The 23,904-nt window shown below is 43.5% G+C and overlaps 2 long non-coding RNA genes across 8 annotated transcripts in view; one reads left to right on the plus strand and one right to left on the minus strand.

The window, feature by feature from the left end:
* The first annotated feature begins 1,139 nt into the window (after nt 1–1,139).
* LOC146207089 (uncharacterized) lies at nt 1,140–3,650 on the plus strand. The gene is made up of 2 exons (XR_014706125.1): nt 1,140–1,482; nt 2,967–3,650. It is a non-coding gene; the product is annotated as an uncharacterized LOC146207089 (long non-coding RNA).
* Nucleotides 3,651–6,058: 2,408 nt separating this feature from the next.
* Nucleotides 6,059–23,904, minus strand: part of LOC146207090 (uncharacterized) — a 29,644-nt gene continuing 11,798 nt past the window's right edge. For 3 of the 7 annotated variants that reach the window (XR_014706053.1, XR_014706103.1, XR_014706096.1), the window contains 2 exons: nt 15,066–15,187; nt 6,059–13,302 (listed from right to left, as the gene is read on the minus strand). This is a non-coding gene — a long non-coding RNA (uncharacterized LOC146207090). The other 4 variants (XR_014706118.1, XR_014706073.1, XR_014706068.1 and 1 more) reach the window with 4 other exon arrangements.

Raw genomic sequence — 23,904 nt, forward strand, 5'->3', positions numbered from 1 at the left:
CTAGCGTTAGTTATTCCGTTCGTTTGTTTTTGTTGTTCTTTGACACTGATATGTACTTTGTTTGTTAGCAAGATTTTTTACCCTTTTATAATCTCACCGCGTCTCGTTAGGAGACCTACGCTGAGGTCATTTTGTTATCACGAGGATTTCATGAAGACCGTGACGAATGAGCGGTGGTCGCTTTCCTACACTTAAAGATTTCATTGTCGTGAAGCGTCCATGTAAGTAATCGTGAATTAATAAAGCCTGGCTTTCTATGCAGCACAGCTTCACTCATTTATGCCCTTAGTGAAATGCCTCAAGCCATGTGATTCTATCCATGTGCTTGCCGAAGCCCCAGAATGCGTTTACATGACGCGCGACGAAAGACTAGGCTAACGACGACGGAGGCAGAACGATGCTATGATAAGGTGGTTAAAGATGCCGTAACATTTCAGTTAACGTAAAACTTGACTGTAGAAATCCATGTCAAGTTGGCTGAACAGTTACGGTGTCCATTTTTCTGCCTTATCTGAGCATCGTTCTGCCTCCGTCGTCGTTGGCCTTGTTTTTCGTTTACAAGTAAAAAGACGATCAAATTCCCCGCCAAAATCACGTCCCTGTGACGTCACAAGCAACGTCACGTGTTTGTTGTGCCTCACAGTTCGCAGGGGGCGCTGGGAAACTAAAGCCTCGCTTGTGTGTGTGCTTGTGTGAGTGACCGATGTGACCTATGTGCGCGTGTGTGTGTAACTCCGCAACTCAGTGTGTAACTTTTTTTTTCTCTTTTTTTTTTTTTTTTCACTCTGGCCGGATACTGTGTGAGTGTCTACCCGCTTCAAAGGGCATGGCCACCAGTTCATCATCATCATCATCATCATCTCGCTCACGGCTAGGCGGCCTGTGGCGCCGCCGCCCGAATCAAAGGGTTCAGCTACAGTGCTGTAGTTCAGCCTTATCCATCCATCCATCCTCGCTCAGAGTCGACACGCAGGCTTCTATGGGAGTTACGCCAAGGTCAATGTACAACTGGTCGCGCAACTTGGAAGAAAACGCGTGCAGCTGCCTACTGCCAGCGGCATCAACTCGATGATGAGACCCTGAACTTGCAGAGAGCCGGCTCCGTGAACTGCGCATGCGCGCCCAGAACCAAAGTGGAAAGGAGGGTGCGTTAATTCTCTCGACGGATGTGACGTCAAATAACTGTTAGTAATTGCTTTTTTCTGGAAATAAGCCTCAAACTCAGATGCCAATTACCCCGTTTCACAGCGCCCGCGCCCCCAAGCCACCCGAACAAAAGCTGGCGCGCTTTTCGCGCAACGGGTGCTCGCGCCTTGCGAGTCCTAGGTCGCTTTTCATGCGTCGGCTTGTTGTAGTTTGCGGGGCATCATCCCGATAGATGCAAATTCGGTGAAAATCTGATTCAGTTCGTGGATTGTTGCCCTAAATTCAACAGCGCAGCCTTCGGTTCTGTCCCTGGCCTGTCTGCAGCCTCCGACTACGGTGAGTCGTACGCGAATGATGGTGTTTCGTACATGCCCGCGAGCTCTAGGTAAAGCATTTGTCGGCGTTCTGCTACCGTCTTGCAGCTTTTTTAACGAGTTTTTACACGGCAGTGCAGCTATGCGGTAGTCACAATTACTGACGCGGCGTAATCACGCGACAGTCTCCGGGCGAAGGCATGTGGAGACTGCATAATGGCGTCGATCCCGTTTCTTCGCGCTTGAAACAATCGTTGCATACCTGCTGCTGTGCACCGATCGGTCGCCGATTGCTGTTGTCTTCGGGGTGCACTGGGGTATTGGGACGTACGCGGCGACTTACAAATGATGTGAAACTATTTGTGAGTCGAAAGTCACGGAAGTTTGTAATTTGCTTTTTTTTTTTTTTTTTTTTAAGATTCTTCGTTTGTGGCCTAGTTTGTTTGGGCAGTAGCAGGCATTTTGGTGTGCGCCAGCGTGAACGCGCTGGTTTATGATCAGGAGGTTTTATTGCCTTCCTCGCAGCTTCAGCAGATAGTGACTGGGCCCATAGAAACGGTCGTGCTTCTGTCAAAAAACTCGTAAGGTATTCATCCATGCGGCCCATACGTGGTGCTGCAGTGCAAGAGGTCAGCTTCTTTGCAGTGTCGACGAAGTGCTAAAGAAGGGGAGTTGCTGGCCAGCTGAGAGACAGTATAATTGTAAACTGGCCCAGTTCGAAATGAGCCCCGGAGTGAAATGAGCCTACTGCTCAGCACGAAATGGTTACAAGATACGGGCGTATACCCGCACGAATTTATTGTGCTTATATGCTCATACGTTCCATTGTCGAGTACTCACATCGGTGCATGCAGCAATGAGGGTGACTCTTCGGCTATCATAGGTTCTTGCCCATGAGAGTATCTGCCCTTTTACTACCAAAATAACTGCATTGGTAGAACTCGCTGAGCTTGTTCATATAGACATAACACTTCGAATGCATGTCGCTACCGCCGAGTTCCCTAATATATATCTTTTGCCTGCTCCAGGGAATGATAGCAGAAATAATGCCCCCATAAATAGTGGGCAGTGCTTTGCTTCAAGCTGCTGTCAAGGCCATTGACAGCTTATTTGAAAACAAAGCAATAATTAACCTGAGGTGGTATGTTTTGTTCAGGAGAGTGAGGCACCGTTGCATGTACTACCTCGTAATCCTGTCAAAGAGCTTGTAAGTTGCTGCTATAAGCACTCTCCATTGCAGTTCCATGCAAGCCGCAGCATATTGGGTACTTACTGCACAAGTGATTTAACTTAGATTCTCTTTGTTGCTATTTCAGTGCTTTGTAAGTGTGCTAAATATTTGTATTTGTGCTAGCATTGACTGCCAGTCTCGTTGCTGCCTTTTTCCTTCTGCGGCAGGCACTCTCATTTGCTTTACTCGAATCAAATTCTACTGTGAGTGAGTTTGCTGAATTTATGCAAATTAAATGTAATTGCAGTATTGCTCTCATTTATTTACATTTGCAGAGGCAAGGAATACTCGGGGCCGACGTACGAGTTTCTTCCACCAGTTGGATTCCTCTGCTACCTCGGTAGTGCAGTGCGCTGTAACTGGTGTGACCAAATGGATACTCTCACTCCTTCTACTGGTTTAAAGCGTGCTCCTAGTTAAGTTTAAAATACCTTGCTTGCAATGTATTTAATCTTGTTGTGGAATATTGTCACCCTTGCATTTTCTGATATGTTATTATTTGGAAAGCATTCAGAGTGATTTTGGACGCATGATTTGCCTTGGCGGGAGGTGGAGAAGCACAAATGTGTGACTGCAATTTTTTGCCTCTCTAGTTTTCAGCCTTTAGAATTAAAGCAACAGATTGATATGTGAACAGGCCTGGCATGGATTAAAGAGTTTGTCATATACAACACGACCCTTGCGGGGATAACACAGCTGTGGTTATCTGAGCAAAAGTTCTCTGTATGTGATGGTGTCCGAAACATGGCATTGTCTTAAGTAACTTGGCATGGAATCGGCCACTTCTTGCACTCTCTTGACAGCATCTATTGTAATGTGTGCTAGGCGACATGCCTTCGGATCTGTTGTATGTCTGCAGCAGTTGCCTTGATGTATCAAGATGGGGTGGTTGTTGCGAGTTGGAAATTGCTATTCTCCCGACTACACCAATAAAATGCAGTGAAGCCAAATACCAGGAACCAATGTGTTATGTGGTTCATTGTGAAGGCTTGCCATTCTCGTAACTTTGCCAAATTGCTAGAAACATTATTTTTAAGCCCGGTCTTCTTTTGCTCATAGCACAACTCATTTCGTGCATTTGTCAACTTTTTGTGGTTTATAGTTGGCACATTTTGCAGAGGGTGACAAAATTTGAGCTGGTGTGCCACGAAGGTTAAATATCTGTTTATTAAACTCTTCTCGGGAAGCTACATGCAAATCCTGCCTAATGTGGCTGTGAGGGCTTCGCACTTGATTGATGTACCGGCGCTTTACTTGTGGCAGCTGGTCTACATTGTACAGGACTGCCACTTTGAGGAGCACCAGCACTGCTATGAAGCAGATTCACAGCATTGTTCCTGGTGGAAGCAAACCACTGCAGATGTTGCCCTCATTCCAGTGCAGCTTCAGCCAGTGAAGTTTCATAATGCCTGTGTTGGACGAACAAGAGGCCTATGAACTTGAGCATTTCACTTAGTCATTCCTTCCAAACATCCATCAAAACAAGCAACCTGTTGGGTTTCCCCAAAATCCCTGTACAATCATATATTTATTTTTATTTTTACACATAGTTTGTATCATAAGCTGGAGAGCCTTCACTCAAGTATACACTAGGTTCCTATCTACGTGAAAACTACACGCTTGTGTGCCAGTATCAGCAGATCGTTCCTAACGATTGTGGACACCCTCCTAAACAGAGATAAAACTGAGAACATGCAGCGATCATGGGTACATACTCAAAAGCAAGTGGGTACGGAAACTGTGTGCACCTTTGGCCACTGTAATTGTAGTACCTGAATCGCTAAAAGCTGAAATAAGAGCTTCTTCTGACTCTTCTGGCTTCTTTGCTGCTAGTGCGATAAAAAAATTCTGTAGCTGAAGTTGCTGAATCTCACAATTTCAATGTTTTTTTGTTGTGCGGCCTGACATGAACATTTCTCCATCTAAGCTGCCACCATTCTTCAGATAAAGATCGCTTCTGTGTCACTACTTGGTGCGATATATGTCAGGGATACACATAAGCTCTGCGTTTAGGCGTATGACTCAACATTGTTAACAGCTATAGTCGGCAGCTGCACTTGGGAGTCTTCTGCATATTGATTTTCAAGCTTACCTTTCTACTTTTCCTGTCTAGGTCATCATTATTTGCAGTTCATCCCAGAGTTGCTTAGCAAGGCAATGTCATCAGCAAATCGCCTACCCTTATCCATAACTGCTCCCATTCCAAGTCTCTGAATACTTCCTCTAAGCAAGCTGTGAATAGTACTGGGGAGATTGTGTCTCCTTGCCTAACACCTTTCTTTATGGGAATTTTGTTACTTTCTTTATGCAGAACTATGGTTGCTGTGCAGCCACTATATATATCTTCCAGCACTTTCACGTATGGCTCGTCTACCCCCTGATTTCGCAATGCCTGCATCACCGCCGAGGTTTCTACTGAGTCAAATGCTTTTTCGTAATCAATGAATGCTATGTATAAGGGCTGGTTATATTCCGAACATTTTTCTATCACCTGATTGATGGTATGGATATGATCGATAGTAGAGTACCGTTTCCGAAACCGCTTGATCCTTTGCTTGATTGCAGTCTAAGGTTGCCCTGATTCTATTGGCGATTACCTTAGTAAGCACCTTATACGTAACAGACAGAAAGCTGATTGGTCTGTAATTTTTAAGGTCCTTCCCCTTTCTTATGAATGAGGATAATGTTTGCATTCTTCCATGGTTCCGGTACCGTCGATGACACCAGGCACTGCGTATACAGGGTGGCCAGTTTTTCTAGCACGATATCCCCCCCGTCTTTCAGCAAATCTGTAGTTATCTGATCCTCTCTAGCCGATTTCCCCCTTTTCATAGTTTTTAGTGCTTTCTTGACCTCGACCTTCGTCACTGATGGAACGTCCGACTGTTTTTCCCTACCGCCAATCTCATTACGGTCCTGACTACTTTGGCTACTGTAGAGATCTGTATAGAACTCCTCGGCTACTTTGAATATCTTGTCCATATTCGTGATGACGTTGCCCGCCTTGTCCCTTATCGCATACATTTGGTTTTTGCCTATGCCCAATTTCTTCTTTACCGCTTTAAGGCTTCCCCAGTTCTTTACAGCATGCTCAATTTTCTCCATGTTATACTTCCTTATATCGGCCACCTTGCGCTTATTGATTAGCTTTGATATCTCAGCCAATTCGATCTGGTCTGTTGGATTGGAAGCTTTCATACTCTCGCGTTTCTTAATCAAATCTTTCGTCTCCTTAGACAGCTTACCGGTATCCTCTCTTATCCTACCGCCTACTTCTAACGCGCACTCAGTAATGATATCTCTGAAATTATTGTTCCTTGCTCCTAGGGTAATGTCGCCATCCTCTGTTAGAGCTGAATACCCATTCTGTAACGAAATCCTGAACTCTTCTGCCCTCCCCCTCACCGCTAAATTCGTGGGATTAGGGGTGCACAAAACACAGGATGAACTATGGGGTGTGGGGGGAACTACCACCATTCCTGATCAGGGTTAGCTTTTTCTGCAGAAGACTTGTGGCTGCTGTGCGGTTTCCATATACTATTAACAGCGTTTCTACATATGCCTTTCCTATGAATGGTTATGTAATGCAGGCATGATTGATGCATAGACTGAATCAAATGCTTGTAATATAAGCAGGTTGTATGTAGGGGTTGCTTACCGTATTTATACGATTATAGCACGAGTTACGTTTTTAGAAATTGCATCACTGAAACAGCACTTCATGCTATATTTAGAAGCAATATCTGAATTTAACACTTTTCTTTTTTTGCTGGTCATCAAGATAGCTTTACCACCAGGTAAGCCAGTTGCGAGGAGAAGGCAAATTTCTGGCAACTTCGAGGCTGTAAAATGAGGCAAGGTTAAAAAAAGGGTAACCATGGAGAAAGACCAGAAGGTGGAAGTGAAAAAGAAAATAATAAAAAGGTGTAGTTATTGAGGGTTCGAATTCTCCTGTTTAATATCATTAGATCATGGCCAATGGGCAAAACATGCAGGGAGCGATGCTGGATTCTAAGCAAGAGAAGAAAGCATGTAGTGCTTGGCAAATCGTGTCTAACCAAGAAGGGGGAAACGAGTGGGGGCATGTTCATGAACAGCGATAAGTAACTGAGTAGTGACAGTGAATAAACCACTCGGATACTTTTGGATTTTTAAATGCAGTCTCCTTTATTGTCACATCCCCAGCTATGGTTGCCTTTAATATTACGATTTCATGTTATAATCGTGAGCTTGTGTTGAAATCGTGACAGAATTTTTTTCTTTTTATTCTCAACACAAACTCTTCCCTCGCATCATATATTCATTACGGAATTGTTTACCTGTAAATACGGTATATTCTGTGGTTCCTCTTTCATCTGATTGATGCCGTGAACATCGGCTGTGGTCAAGTGGTGTGCCTGAAATCCAGCCTGGCCTTTTTGTTCACTAAAGTCTAGGTTTCCTCTTAATCTAGCGGTGATTACCTCATTGAATACATTTAAACCCAGTTATAACCTAACTAAGACAGGTCTGCAGTTTTATTTCTTGGTTCTGTGAAATTTTTGCGTGAAGAAGAGTGGAAACCAAAATAAGGAGTACATATAAGTGAAATCACCGTGGGAATGTTTACAGCAAACCCCTATTTCTCGTAGTCATAAACTTGGGAAAAAACATTTTGCAATTGCACTGATAGGGCAACTGTGGCAGCAGCCTCCACCATCTCCGCTGCAGTTCGCGCAACATGGTTATGAGAGGTGTGAGGAGGGTGGCCAGAGACACCTTGCCTGGGAAATTGTGCAGTCATGCCATCACTGCTTGAGCTTGACTGGCCGTGAAGGCACCTGTGTCTTCACGTATGTTCCCGCTCTGTCTGTCCAGCACAGCCGCCCCAGGAAATACATACTTGCCACTCACATTGCCACTGCTTTCCTCCGTCCCCATTCGAACATGCGAAAGCTGTCATTGGAATCTTGCGAGCAGTTGCATGGTTGTGCTGTTTACCTTTAAATCTGTCAGTGAAGAACTTAGTGATAGATACTGATTGATAATGATAGTTAGTGACAGTGATGATAATGAGAGATTACTATGATGTCATGGCCAGAACTTACACCATGATGACATCACATTCAGTCGTGACGTTACCAGGCGACTCGAGCACCTGTGAAGGTTAACCCGATCCAGTCGTCAGTGCAGCGCCTTTCATTTGGCGTTTGCTCAAACGCCACATGACACGGCATACAAAAGCAGACGCAGTACAGCAAGCATCAGCAGCATTTCAAATTGGTTTACAGGAAAGAAAAGGCGTATCTCACACTTCTCCGCGAGCACCTGAATCGAGCCATAAGGAAAACGAGGAAGGAGGTGCCATAGTGGAGGGCATCAGACCACCGTGCAATAAAGGCTTTCACCTCATTGCTCTTTAGTGGTCCAAAGTGCCCCTAGAGTTTTTACTTTCTGCTCGTATGAGCATTCAGTTCAGTGATGCATAGTGTAATGTTAAAAAAGCACGAGTACCAGGGACCGATGCATTTGTCACCTGCAGTCGCTCATTACGACCTTGGCTGTTCCTTTTATGTTATTTTGTGTTTGTCATGACACATTAATGTGTTACCCCGCCGGGGTGGCGCAGTGGTTAGGGCGCTTCCTAAGGATGCGGGATCGAATCCTGGCCTCGGTGACCGCTTTTCGATGGAGGCGAAAAGCAAGGCGACCGTGTGCTGTGGAATGTCGGTGGAATGTCGGTGGTCTAAATTTCCGGAGTCCTCCACTACAGCGTCTCTCATAGCCTGAGTCGCTTTGGGACGTTAAACCCCACAAACCATTCATGTGGTTCTGCCAGATATACAGTAACTTGGCACTAGCTAACAGAAAGTCACTGTAGAGAGTAGTGATGTGGTACTAGCTGGTATATGGTAAATGGTATTATATTGCGCAGGGCCACTGTAGCATTTTTTTTTTTTTTTTTCCCCGGAAGCTTAAATGGAATTCTTTTTGACTCGGGCAGAAAAGTTTTGCAATTTGAACGCCTATGCTCTTTAGCGTTGCTCTGTGCCTGCACTTCACTGCAGTGCAGGCTTGAGCCAGCGGCAAACGTATACATAACCAGCGCTGCCAGCTTTGGCGAATTAGTCTGCTCGAGGTTGTGGTTACAAAAAATAAAAATAAGCATCAAGATACCCCATGCTCACTTGAGATGCAGACTAAAGGTCGTTCCTGCAGGAAGCATAATCAAAATCAGATGTGGGTTTCAGTCTGAGCATAAGCAGAGTTTTCCACATTAACAGTGTTGAGCTGCCCTTCTGCCAGGAAGTGCTCTTTGCGAACTGATAAGTACAGTAGAACCCCATTATAGTAAAGTCACCGGGACCGGCTAAAATCTTACTATATCAGTTGTTAGTGATGACATGGTCCTGAAGATACTATCTTGTAATTAAAGTCTGCTTACTAAGCACATCTTGTTGCTTTATGAAAAGAACACTCTAAAATGCCTTGCATGTCTTTCTTATCGTCTCTGTGCCATTTCCTTTTTCATTTTTTTTTTTTTACCGCTTGTAGAAGTACCTGTTTAGCATGAATGCAACATGGATACGAATATAGCCGAGCTTGATTTCAGCTGAGAACCAAAGCATTGCGTGAGCGCGGCATCATCTTCTGCTGTTTCCATCTTTTAAGAGGCAATAGATGAAAAATGCGCGACAGTCCAGCACTGCAAAACCGCACAAGCCACGCCTCCAATTCTTGCCACTACTCCTTCGTGCTGAACAGTGTTGTGTGAATGTTCGGCCGTTTCTTCGCTTCCCTTTTACTCTATTTTTAAGTGACCGGCCGTCTTCTTTTTGTGTTTGTAGTCAGCTTTACATTTTTCCCCCTACGCGCTGCATACTTTCCCTCACGGCTCAAAGGCCTTAAAGTTGGCTTCTTCTCAGTGCTGATGAGCCTAGCGGTAAAACCATAAAAAAAATGCACTAATTTGTTTTTAAGAAAAAAATTTCCTCGCGATTCTAAGTAATGCGTGTGCAGCAATGTCATTTCGTGGGAAGTCGACGCCGCGGCCAGACGTTGTTTAGTATAACCTAGTTTTACCAAAAGCACCTTTACTATGATGGGACTTCAGTTTCACTTTACTATAGCAGGGTTCTACTGTACAATGATAACCGGTCATAGAGACTCCTCCATATTTCACGAGTGGAATGGAGTCCAGTTTTGTGCCCATTGCAGAAACAAGCTGAACAAGCTGGTCATTCTATGTTTCCGTTTTCTGGACAAGGTGCTTTGCAGCAATACCTAGCCTTCAGGGGCCGTGCAAAAATCTTAGCAGTGACATCCTACGAGATATTCAGAAGAACTTGTCCAAGAAAAAGTATAGACAATCAATACGATCTGTGCAGGGGAGTATGTGCTAGGAGTTCGCATTGCTGTTCTCAATACCGCTGATGGGTTGCGACCATGCAAGCAGGTTGTGCCACCTAATCTACAATCACAGTGCGACACATTGTACCCGTTCTCCACCCTCTGCCTCCTACCTTCTCTTCATCATCCCTCTTGTCTCTACTTTGCCACCTGCCAATCAAGGTCTCAAAGGGACGAACAACACAAGCTGTCTAAAGCCACCACTTGAAGGACACCAAATTTTGGTTACATGTTAATATGACAGCGTTAAAGGCTGCCATTCACCAGAAAATTTGGTATCAGGGTTGTGAATGAAAAAATGTGGGTGATAGCCGGCAGGTGATAGCCGGGAATTGATTGGTGGCAGGGTTGTGCAAAGTCACTTGATCATATGATATGGCAGATTTTGGCAGGAGCTGCCAACTCAAGCTTCTCGAATCAGATGGGTAGGTGAAAGGAATCGAACCCTCCAGGACTCTTGCATTTCAAGTCAGACATGCTACCCGTAGGCCACAAAGGCACTTCATACGGCTAGGTTAAGGGAGGCTTTATATTTGTGTCAGGCAGTCTTTCACATAATGTGGTAGTTCATGACTATATGCTAAAGAGTATGTATAAGATAATGGAGGTACTACCTTTGCCGAAAATAACCAGGCTGCATGCTCCAATTTTCAGTCAAGTAGCAGATAATTCGTACCACTTCTGAAACTGTAAATCTGTGCAAAGTAGTAAAGGCAAGCTGCAGTCCTCACTTCTCAAGTTGTGATCCTTTAGGAATTCATGTTGACCTTAGGATACAAGCTAAAAGCTAAACATACAGCCTGGTTACTTTTGGCAAAGATTGTACAAAGTAAGGGATTAGTGATTAGGAGAGTGAATGTGCAGCTGCCGAACTCTTTACTAATGTGCACGATGGCCGCCTTTTCTCTTCTGCACATTGAAAAAGAGCTAACTTGCGAAAAGAATAAGTCTAACCAGAGGCTCACCGAGGCCTTGCCTTATTTTTACCTCTCTGCAAGTTCGATCCCTGCCAAGGCACAGTGGTACAGAAAAAAATTAAGGCAGATTGCAGTCGTGTATAAGACTGATGACACAATGATGCGGTTTCTGTTTGCCTCAAGCTATCCGTGATTATACTTTGAGACTCATCGTGGCTATCTGTTGTCGGCGGACAAGTGTGACAGATATTATGCCTTTTCTTTCCTGTAAACCAATTTAAAACGCTGCTGATTCCTGTGTGGTACGGCGTTTGAGGAAGCGACAAATGAAAGGCGCAGCACGGATGCCTGGATTGGATGCCTGGCAAGGTTAGCTTCATATATGCGTGAATCGCACGGTGAAGTCATCGGTCATGACTGGACATGATGTCATGTGGTGACCTCAGTTCTGGTTATTAGACATGACTGGATGTGACGTCATGATGTCACATCCGGTAATGGTGACATTACTGCGAACACATTAAGCTGCGCACAATAGATGAAACAACCTCCAGCTTAAACAGCATCACTGTTGAAAGTGGGCGTTGTGCAGTCTAGTTGAAGATTTGGGCGGTTGTACACGAGCAAGGAACTGAGTGCTGTGATTTAACTTCCCAAAATAAATGCCACCGAGTGGCACTTTTTTCTTAATACAGGTCATACATTTACTAGAACAACCTTACTCTGTATTTGACAGCTGTAAATGCTGCAAAAAGCAAATTTTCTCAACTTGAGAATTTTATTCTGGCATGGCTTATATCCTCTAATCTCCAAAACAATTTTCTTGGGTTCCTTTACTTCTAGAAAACTTGGGATATTATTGGAACAACTACGATGAGAACAGCAAATTTTACAAATTTGAAATTAAAGTGTATGAGAACATGCAAGATGGCGACCATGGCACAAACTTTTTTTTTTCTGCCTAAAACAAGCTGGGGTAATGTTTGTCGTAGTAACCCAATACAGTCCTTTTCTGAACTGAAGGCGGCCGAACGTAAAGTTCGCGTCAAATGGCATGATATGGGTCTGTGTGCAGGCTTCACACAACTCGTACCCTCAGGCAAGTCCAGTAAAAGAATCTGACTGCTGAGCTGCTACCCGGCACAACAGAACCCAGAATGCAACCTAATCCTACGTTAGCCTGCATACTTAATATTTTTGAGACAAAGCATTCATAGAAGGTTGAAAAAACTTGTACATGCAGAATGCGATAAAAAAATCTGGAACAAGTTTTATGACACGCATGCCATTTTTCACAGCATATCACACAACTTGGAAGAAAGTCGACAACTGCACTTTGAAAGCAAATTTTTGTGAAAATGTACAACACCACTGGGAAGGAAAACAATTGAAGCAGTTGAAACAAAAAAAATTTGGTAGCGTATGTATCAGTGAACCCTCGGTGTCTATTAAAGAAAGTGAAATCAATGATCTTCGACACTAGTAGAACCTGAATAGCGCTGTGTGATAAGGCTGTCCACAAGTGGCAATAAACAAAGTTGTTAAAATCAAAACAAAACCAAACTTGACAGAACTTGCACCAATATCACGGCTATGCTAAAATAAAATACACAGACACCATATAACCACTGTTCACAATACAAGTTCTACAAACCTGATGCGAATTTTTATATCATAGCTGTAAGGATACTAGCACAGCCTGATAATTACAGTACACCTAAACAATCACTCTACCTGCCTCTATGCATATATTGTACGCATATAGGCACTATGCACATGTTTTACTTGACTACAAAGTTCAGCATGGTAGTTAACCATGCACATGAAACAGCTCAGGTATTGAAAAGCCTTTTCCAGTCATGTTCAAAACCAATATATTCTGATCAAATCAACATGCAAAATGTAAATCTTTTGTAAAAATTTTCATTTTGCACACAAAGACAAAGGTAGCTTTACTGCACATACTGTAGCACGAGTTGAATGCTCCGGGTAAATTTTCATAGTGCTGCAGGGTTTTTATGTGTTTATTATATGAACAATGCAAAAAAAAAGAATCGGTGAACTCCATAAAAGGTGCCACATTAGAACAAAAATTAGCAGTGCTATGCCTAGATCATTCCACTGCAAGAATGCATATGTGCTGACTCATGTTCTGTTGTCATAAACAAAGTACAGTATGTGAGGAATACAAGGGATGGAGGTTTGATTCTCAGAGAGAGACAGGATTTATTTATTTTATTTACCCCATTAATCACACATGTGCTCTGTGCTGTCGTACAGTACAGCAAGTAACGGCATATGGTACCTGTAATAAGACATAGTTCATGCTGGTTACATCGGCTGTCATGCAAAGATGTAATCAATGCAATTCACACTTTTTGTAGTGGCTTGAAATTGTTGACGACTGCGACCCCGAGCAGTTCGCACGTGAACACTGGCAACCACTGTGATTTCGTAGTATCGATGACAGTCGCCGCAGATGATGAGGGGAATGTCTGGTGCCCTCACAATGCATCAGCCATCTCGCAGATAAGTGCTGCCATTCAGCGCCACCATTGCAATTCTTGTTTAAATGGCTATGGGTTGTACAAACTGGAAACTCTAGCAGACTAACAATCTTGTGCATTCGCAATGCCATAATAACATTGCGTGGATAGTAATTTAGAAAAAAATAAATACATTCACAGTTATAACTGGTTCACTGGACAATATTTTGTAAGTAATAATTCAACAATACTGCACAAGAATTTTCAAAACTCCTCTGAGCCTCACTAGGGCACCTATGAATGTCGTGCAGCCTTGGTGGATGGAACTGTGACAGATTATTGTAGTTGAAAATGTAGCCATTAAATACTGTCCTTTCCAAAAAGCGTGATAGAGCGTTACACTGCAGTGCACAGGTGTAGAACATAAAAACAACATGGCTGCAGCTGCGAGCTATCAGGTGGCTGTTGCACATACTCCATGATAGTAAATCAGGTATAGGTATCTTCCATGGGGCAGGTAGCTAGTAGCAGGCTAGGCAGGCAAACAGGGTTCGTTCATGGCTCTGGTCCACCAACAATGTGACAGTGCTGCAAGTCATCTATACTTGGGCAGATTACCTAACATGCAGACAACTACTGTAAAGTCAAACACTGAACTTACAAAAAAAATTAAGTTGATAAATGAAATTTACTGCCTTTGGATCTGAGCAAGAATGAGAACAGAGGCAAGCCATTTGGCAAGCCTGTTTCGATGCATTCCCTAAAGCCACATCTCTATGCTGTTCTGACCAGTTTATTTGTTTTACAAGAATACACTAGGAAAGAACCAAGCGATCCCACATTACATCTACGTTGTGCACTACAGTTATAAAAATAAAAATCATAGCTAACGAGTAAGTGACCCCGTTCGGTAATGAAGTACATTTACTTTGCTGCACAGCGTACCACTCGTCTCGGGACTGACGGGCAGCGTGTCAGGCGTATCATTTGCAAAAAAAAAAAGAAAAAAAAAAAAAAAAAAGCGAAGCTAGTAAATCAACATTACACACTATTAAGAAGCGGTCAACACACTTGAAACACAGCTAGTCTGCAAACTATTACCACAGTCATCATAAAAGCAACAACAGGCGCATACATGCAGCATGTGCTGAAAAGGCGCGTCCGATGCAAGTGCAAAACTGACGTTGGCCTCGGTGATCTTACGACTGCTAGGGGAAAGCTACATGCCTCACATTCACACTAAAAATTAATTCAAAGCACTTCTGACACAAAGGTAAGCCTTCGATGTCTCTGTAGTCACAATGCCTAAACACTTTCAATGGAGCGCTTTATTTAGTTCTGCGCAGGCAAGCTCAGAACTTCGCTCAGACGACCTCAAGTGCAGCAAGAAAGTAACCTTGCTGCAATGTTGGGCAAGTTATACACAGTTAAACGTCCCGAAACAAATCGTTCCCAGCTAATTTCACACAGCGATTCGCGGAATAATCCCGGCTCTAGCGCAGGCACCATGCTTACCAACATGGCACTCGAGTACGTTAATGTTCCACAAATCAATATATTAACTCATTTCCTTCCGACTTACCAAAGTGATGCTCACCGTGCGAAGTGCGTTGCCTGTGCTGTATAAACACAGAACACAGCCATTTTATGGGTTGTTAGCATTAGCAACAAATAGATAAAGCGCAACACAGGCTCCGTAAAGCACTGGAAGGAGAATAACCAGAGTCAATAACGCGTCAAACATTTTTTTTAAACGTTTCATGTAACGCGCCGCAACTCAAATAATTTAGCGGAGGCGATGATGATGATAATGGCGCACGCACCATCGTATCTGAAATTGTTGCAAATGAAACTATACAGTTTCAGTTAAACAAAAGAGGTAGTGACGCATAAACTACAAGTGCGAATTTTAACTATCTAAAGGTTTCCTTTTACTGAATTAATTTTTGTTGGTATTGGACGTTTTCGCCACCTGCAGCGCTGTCACTCAACCGTTGCAACGGCGCGCCATTTGAACCGGCTGGTTGTACGGTGCTCGCACAAGTCTCTGCAGTTCTCTCAAGTTCTCTCTTCTCAGTTCAGCTCTCTCTGCAAGCCTCCCAGAGGCTATATGACTCATTTATCTCGCCACAAGTAACTTTTAAACCACAGTTCAACAATGCGACACTAGAGCCATTCAATGAAGGACTACACTTATTCCTAGTCTGGCATTTATTTCCTTTGCGCATTTTCACTCTGTCCATTCATAACAAAAACTTGGAAGAAATATCAAGTGGCTAAGTGGGCTTCCCACAGTGCAGTTACATATCTATAGTTATTTCATAAATTGGCAACAGAGTTTTGATTCATCATCATTGCCTGCATTAGGTATGCTGAAGGGAATTAATGGTCTGCAATCATCACTGCTTCATGCGTTAGCTGCAGCCGCCAACCTTGGCTCATTGGCCGACATTATCTCTTCATCCCAGTGTCTGGCATCCCTTGCTTGTTTCACTCCCTCGAAACCTAATCGATTAGCTGAAAAGCCCTATTTCCTGGATTACATGTCCCACTCGAATGCTTCTTTTCAGTTTTCTGCATCTTCATACTCAAAGATGTGCACCATGTGCTGCAATCTCAACTGCAGGTACTCTACTGCAAGATGCCCAGCACTGTGTGTCATATGGTATGGTGTTGCGGCAGCATAGAAGTACCACCCACACAAACCATCAGATGAGGACCTGCTTATGCCCTCACCTTTTTGGACCAAGGACTCCACCTGCCCAGGGCAAATAGGGCCTGCTCATTTCAATAATAGCTGATTACCTTGAAACTGTACTTTAATCCACATCTGTGTTTGTGAAGGTTTTCCAATTTTACTCTCTATAACCTGCTGCACTGTCCTTTGCTTAGGTATTTTAAACTAATGCTTTAATATCCACTTTTCAGCCTTTCAAATGATCACATGATAGCAAGCTGCCTTTTATTACATTATATGTACAGCACCTTCCAAATTTACATTCATCTCTTTTTGCTCTTGGGGAAATGTTTCTCATGGTTCAGATTCAGAGGGACTACCTGGCTTAAAAACATTACTCCCTTCCTACGTCCGAAACCTTCCTACCTATGTGCAGCAGTGACTTTGTGGCTATGCATTCGACTGCTAATCCTAAGGTTTTAAGATTAAATACATGGCTACATTTCGGCAGAGGCATGATGCAAAGACACCTGTGGGCTATACAATGTCAGTGCATATTAAAGGACACCAAGCAGTCAAAATTAATTAGCTCTTTCCCATGCTTGCCGTCTTTCATAGACCGCATTAGGTTTTGGCATTCCCGATCCCTGTGTGCCATGTCAATACCTCTACCTGTTGTAAAGTTGCTCTCATCACAAAGGGTTGAAAAATAAACGTTCATCTTGTAGTTTCTTTAGGTCCTTGAGCATGTGCTGTTATTGAGGCAATGGGCAATATTTGGCTGGGGCCTTAGGCGTGCAATAGCCCAAACCAGATTCGAAATCGAGGAAACAGTTTAGCTGAAACAAATGTCGATTTCAGTCTCATCGACATCAACTGCAATGTCCGTTCTCTTTTTCTACAGGAATATAATGTAGACATGATGCAATGCTGTTCTCCCAAATGTTTTCCAATTTTCATGGCTACTACAGTTCAAAATAATGAGACCAAAGAGCACGACACACAAGGAATGCTTATTCGCAATGGAAGCATTTTATTGCAAGCTATGAAGTAAATACATTTGTCGTGAAGAACAAGCAAAAGATTGCAAGAAACCATCAAAACAAAATTTAAAACCCCATCTAGAAAAGCAAAAATCTAATGCCATGTTTTCATGGAAAGCAGCCATTTTTCAAAAAAGGCTGCTCTTTGAAGCTGCTCACAAAATTATTTCAGCATAAATGCTCATTTGCTACAATCCTTTTTTTTTTCCAACTAGACGCAAAGTCTACAAGACCTTGTGTATAAAATGCCACCAACCAGCACGCAGCTGCCATGCCATCAGCAAAACCATGCGCCCAACTGCTCATTGCACACCGGCCAAAACTCTGCACTGCCTTTGGGCAAGTGGAAAACAGCTGCAAAGCATCTTAAAACCCATCCACCTTTTGTTTCTATTTTAAGGTGCTATCATTTCTCCTGCTTCAATCATTCCTTTCGTTTTCAGGTGCGATTCCATAAACTGAACTTGTTTATGAACCACCCTAAATTCGAAAATGTGTTCAAACCTGCTGTCTATGAGGCAGCGCCTTCAGAATGCGCGATGGCCAAAAATACTTTTGCAGCAGACTCGTTAATAACAGAGCTACAACCATCAAAACTGATATGTTTCTCTCCTTCCCTTCCATCACGAGTCTCTCCCTCCTCCCTGGTTGACTAGCCTCCACAAGAGACAATACGCGTAGGGCTGTACATGTAGACTCCCTAAATACGCGAAATGCGGAGCGCCATCTCTTAGTGCTTTGAGAAACTATGCCCATGTTGGTTCGGTCAACAAAATGAAAACGCTGCCCTGTGCTGGGTAAAAACAGCTATGAGAACGCATCAAATGCAGTCATTATGGCCCCGACTTTTACAGGCATTCTTTTTTTTTCTTGCTGGTTGGTTTGTGGGGTTTAACGTCCAAAAACGACTCAGGTATGAGAGACGCCATAGTGAAGGTCCCCGACAATTCCGACCACCTGGAGTTCTTTCTTTAAGGTGCACTGACATTGCACAAACACTGGTGCCTTGCTTTTTGCCTTCCATCAAAAAGCTACCGCCGCAGCTTTTTTTTTTTTTTTCTTGCTTTCTGCTACCCAAGCACCACCAGTGACCTTTGTTTGAAGGTTGAGAAGTGAGCTTTGGCTCATCCAGCTACAATGCCGATAAGGAGGAGGAGGGGGAGAGGCTGAGCTCAATGGGTGGCCGAAGCATAGGTGCGAGGCCTCTGGCCTTTCTTAGGAAACCAAGCCCGTGCATGTATGGATGTTCTGTGTTTTCTGTATTCATGGTTATGCATGGTGTACCATGGCTGGATTCGAGTGGCGACGGTGCGCTCTTTACGACCTACGCATGGAGGGTGCTTCCTGTCTACTACAGCTGCGAAATCGTGGCACTGTGTGGCATTGACGCGTCTACTCAGTGATGCCGTCATTTGGTGTGCAACAAGCTGGAAAAAAAAAAAAAGCGGAGGCTGGCCAAGCCTGCGGCTGCAAGCCTGCACTTTCACCCGGTTGTGATTCTTGCCAACGAGATGTCATAAACTTGAGCGTTCAGAGCGACCTGCAGTGATTTTTGCCGCTGTACTGAGAGTTATAGATGATAGGTGTGCCGCCGTGAGCCATCCTTACAGGCTCTGGCTGTGTATCAGCATCTTGCCGAAGAGCCAAAACCAGGGAAAAACTCGCATAAAATATAGCTAAATTATTGGAACAGAGTTCTCTATCACTCGGAAATTGATGAAAGGAAACACCGTAAGTTTTTCAAACTTGCAGGCGTGGGCACGTCGTTCAGGGGAAATAAAGTTCAAATGTGTGGCAGAAAACATACGTATGGATCCGGACCGAAGGAAATACCAAAAGCACACTGCGGCCGAGATGCTCAACTATTGTCATGAAGTTAGCTTCGTTACAAACTAGCCGCAGAGTTTAGCAACATAGGTGGCAGGCAAAGCCAAGGGTCGGAAGGCTTTCCTACTATCCTTATATGAGGATGGTGATGAATGTCTCCTGTTATTTCGAGGTGATGTTGCGCACGCCTCAGAACAGGAAAAGCAGTTACAGTGAATGCGCTGTTCAAAGTGCACGAAAAGTGCAATAAGAGCAGGTTACCCTTTTTTTTTAATTTGCACTAACAACTTAAAACAGGTCAACGACCAGCCTGACTTGCAGACACGTGAAGGCGCCCGAAAGTTTGGTACATGTGCAGAAGCAGACAGAAATGTGCCCAAAAGCGAAAAGATGCCGTCACACTGGCATATCATTTGAAATAATGCATGTAGGCAAAACAGGTACTCCTCCTTGCTCGGCCACTAATTTTAACAGGCCTGGCAGAACAGGCCCGAGAGGCCAAAAATGTTCATGTGATAAATTCCGTGCTTCTGTAGCCATGTCAATGCATTTTTGACAGTTCCCCTCATATCATGAAGGAAACAAAGTTACAGCAGGAAGAAAAAAATCAGCTTTTGTGCAGCATAATGGGACTGACCTACAATAGTATGCTGCTACTTGCCTTACTGCAGACTGATAACCCAAATCACTGTTGTATTCAGATGGTAATTAGCACATGTTGCGCACTGTAAGAAATAAGACAAAGTATTACTACGATCAAAATGTGCTAAATAGTACTGTTGCCTGAGCCTACACTGCACCGCTTCTGCACACACAAAATTGAGACTATATAATTTCTCTAAGTATTTCGCTCACTCCGTAAACTTAACACTTGAACGCTTGAAGGCGCGAACGCAGGTGCGCACCGGGCGCCGCCACAGAAGCGAGTGACCAGGGTTGGGTAAATCCTGCACACACTTCACGGGGAAGAGAGCACTGCTTGCCTAGAAGAGCTACCATTATATCTGCGGCGAATGCGCAGGCTGTATGAAAGTGCGCGCCGCTGCCACTTGAGTCCAGCCGTTGGTGTATGAATAGCACAGTGCACAGAACACTCTGAAGCATGCATAGACAAGGGCAAGAAACTAAAAGCCTTCTTTCTTGTGTGAGAGTATGCATGAGTGAAAACGAAATGCAAGACAAAAAAGTGCGTGACATCAGCAGACCAAGTGCCATCCCTCGCCCATCAGTCAGAGAGAAACCAATGGATGCAGTATCTGTTGGTACCTCATCGACAAAGTTCGATGGCAAGCGCAAAGGATGAGGAGGTTTGGCTGTCTGAAAAGGACCATGAGAGCTTTGGTTTGCATTTTGTTGCTTTCCAGTGTGTGCATCGCTGCAGTATTTCGCAGAGACCATGTCCAACGCCTTATCGGGCTTGGTTAAAATGTCAGCCTGGTCAGTAGCCCTTGAATATGTTAGCTCTCTTAAATGAACAATCTGAAATAAGCAAGGACATAAGTTGTGCTGGCCATATTGTGGACTGCTTTCAAGACAATGTGTGTAATGCCAAATAATCTGAGAAGTTGAATAAACCGTTTGGGGTGCCCTGTTTTTTTTTCTAAATATGCATTGTAATACCATTTAACACAGCTTGGCCACCCAACTTGTGCACACCAGCTAACACAAAGCTTTAGCTGCACTACACTAATCCCTCTGTCACACAAACACTTCCGATCCTCATTGAACTCAATCTGCATTCAGGCTTTCAAGAAGGATTGAAGCATCCGGTGCTACACGGGCGTTTTCAGTGAGCATTGAGAAATTTCCTACGTGGTTCGTCGTCTGCTGTCAGTCGCAATGAGTCTCAAAAAGAAATTTAAGATTGGGGTAATGATAGCACGATTTCAGTGTGCACAGCAGCATTCCGCTTTTGGCGCCTCAGGTCACCTAACCTATCTTCCCAGCGGTCAAATGCTACAGTGCAGTTTCTCTTCCGCTCCACAGTTTCCACGCTGACGTAGTCGAAGAGAACGCCACCTTAGCTTCCACTGGCAGTGGACTACGGTGTCAATATTATAAAATTAGCCGTTCTACGAATGTTCTATCATGCCTTTTAATACATTTATGTGTTATGTGCAGTTCTATTGCATTTATTCGTTTTCAAGTTTTAGAGCTCGTTGATGACGAGGGTGTCAATGACCGCTTTTGAGTGTACTTGAAATCTTGAGAGCGATTGAGGAAGCAACCTTGAGTCAAGCAGGCTCGAGCTCAACTGCACTTGACAGTTGCAGTGTGACAACCTCGATCTACAATGAGTTGAATGTAGATCCAGTTCAATGAGGATCGAAACTGTTCGTATGAGAGCAGTTTAACTCGCATCTTGCAGGAACAAGCAATCTATATACACCTTTCCAATAAGTTACTCGGTGCCACCATATTGTTCGCTCCTCCTCTCTGGACTGCTGCAAACCGGCTCTGCTTCCACTGTGCTTGCACCAAATGCACAAAGCAGTCCAGCAGGTAATATGGTGTCACCCTGTGACCACTTATTGGAAAGGTGCACACTACTATGACTATGCTACAGTATGCTAAGGAAGTGAACACACAAAAAAGCCAGGCAATCATGTTACTCTGGTAACGAATGTTTAATTGTGGCTGGCCTTGCATATGGCGGGCAGTAATGCATGTACCCCTGTCTTCGGACAGGACAGCAGGGTTGTAAGCATCTCCAGCAAACACTGTGCGGATGTTCGTTTTGTTATAAAAATTTAGGAGACACTTGAGATCTGTCTTTAAGAGTATAGCATGGTAGCGTCAACAGCTCCCATCTGCAGCTTCCCTCAAAGATCCTTGATCGCATACATGCCCCTTGCTATTTTATAAATGAAGTCTTTAAAGAACTTTGCTGCAACCTACAAAAAAAAAAAAATGTAGGAAGTGCGTAAGAGCTCTAAGATCGCTAAGGCGAACACAACCCGGCACCAGAATTAGAATATGTGACTAATAGGTACGGTGCAGGGAATGCAGCCTTCTAGTTACACACGTCAAATGACAGATCGAATACCACACGCCCATCCTCCGAGGTCCTGTGTATAAGCGCATAAGTGGCCCGAATATGCATGGGGTTGCCATTAGCCTCTTTTTCACCTCTCCACGGCGGTTTGCACAGCCAGGATGCCTCCTTTCCTCCTCTCTGCAACGCGGCAACAGAGCACGCACCTGCCAGAGCTCTTCACACGCAAGTTCCAGTATGAAGGACGTTTCTTGATGACAATTTCTGATCACACTTTCTGTACATGACGCACATGAGCCAATTAAAATACAGCTATTTAAATGCCCTCTAAACACGTGAATATTGTGAATATAAGCATAATACATAAGATAAATTCTCAGCACTGGGTAAAATATTCACAAAGTATTGTCAAACATGAATATAAAAACAAGAAATTGTTTTGAAAAGGCAGAAAAATGCTCATTTCTTAAACTACAGCTTCAAAATGAAGAAGTTTTTTTTTTTTGCCTCAACTCCTTCAGCACCATGTAATTTGTTTATTAAATAAAATATTTACACAATCTTGCTTAAAATGCAGGTATTTTGATCCTCAATTAAATAAATGCCCGTTGTTTTGGCTTTATACATAACATAAAAACTTTTCTCCGAAGTTTGCAGAAAAAATCCAAGAAGTGAAAGAAAAGGGGGCATGAATATCAAAATAAGACAGCAAGAAAAATAATTCAGAATACTAAAAATATGCTACACTGCCTCTTTTATTACTAGTAAAGATATGGTGCACCTATCGGCAGATTTCTTCTTTTTCATAGTGCTGTTCGGAAGCAGTGGTCATTCTTGATTTCCTGCAGCAGTTGTCGAGAGTCTCATGTACCTATTCTCCAAATCACACTAAAAAAATGCAGCGAAGCCCAACTGCCAAGGAAATAATAATTTACGTTCTGAAGTTCATTTTGAAGGTGTGCTGTTCTCTCCGAAATATCGCTGAGTTGCTGAAAACACCCATTTTTAAGCTCTGCCTTCCTCTACTCATTTTACAGTTTATAGCATTGGCATTTCCAAACCTTTCACGATTTATGACTGGATTATTTGGTGATATGTTTTCCACAAGGTGGAAGAGTTTGCCATCAAATTTGAAAATCTGCAATAGGAGCTCGGTGTTCAAACTCCACTCGATTTGCTTGAAGAAGTTCCACACTTGAAGTTCTGGAGAAGCCATATCAAGTGTACCAAGCTTTCATTGCTGCTGAAACCCAGCGAATGGAAACAGAACAGTGGGAACACAAAATGAGCACGTGTAACTAACCAAGAGTGATCAGAGATTGAAACTAAGCTTTTCTTGGCCACTAGCTGAATTTCGAGGCTGACATTTGAGTGATTCATCATCTGAGCTGAACTGAGAGCTAGTAAAATTGTCTTCAAGAGACTTCGCTACTGCTCTCATAAAAAGAAAACTATAGTAGAAGCAGCAGAATCGTGTGAATGGAGCCAAAGACCTCTTTATTTCGAATAATTTTTTAAATGTCACACTGCGCCAGAAAGAACAAAAAAGAAAATAAAAAAATAAACAAGCTGCACACAAACAGAAACTATGGTTGTCACAATAGCCTCACTGCGGTAGTGCAGTGGTTAAGATGCTAGATTACTGTGCCGGAGTACCCATGTCCGAACCCAAACGCTGGCGGCTGCTTTTGATGCAAACGAAGTGGCACCCATGTGCTATGCGTTAAAGATCCCTAGGTGGTCAAAATTACTCCACAGACCACCACTACAGCACCCATTTCTGTCTTTCCACTTTGACTCCCTCCTCCCTTCCCTTACGACACAGTTCAGGTGCCCACAGAAACAAGTGACAGATTCTGTGCCTTTCCATCCCTGTGAA

The sequence above is a fragment of the Amblyomma maculatum genome, chromosome 1 (assembly GCF_055883805.1).
Source record: "Amblyomma maculatum isolate TAMU_Amacu chromosome 1, ASM5588380v1, whole genome shotgun sequence".
NCBI lineage: Eukaryota > Metazoa > Arthropoda > Arachnida > Ixodida > Ixodidae > Amblyomma > Amblyomma maculatum.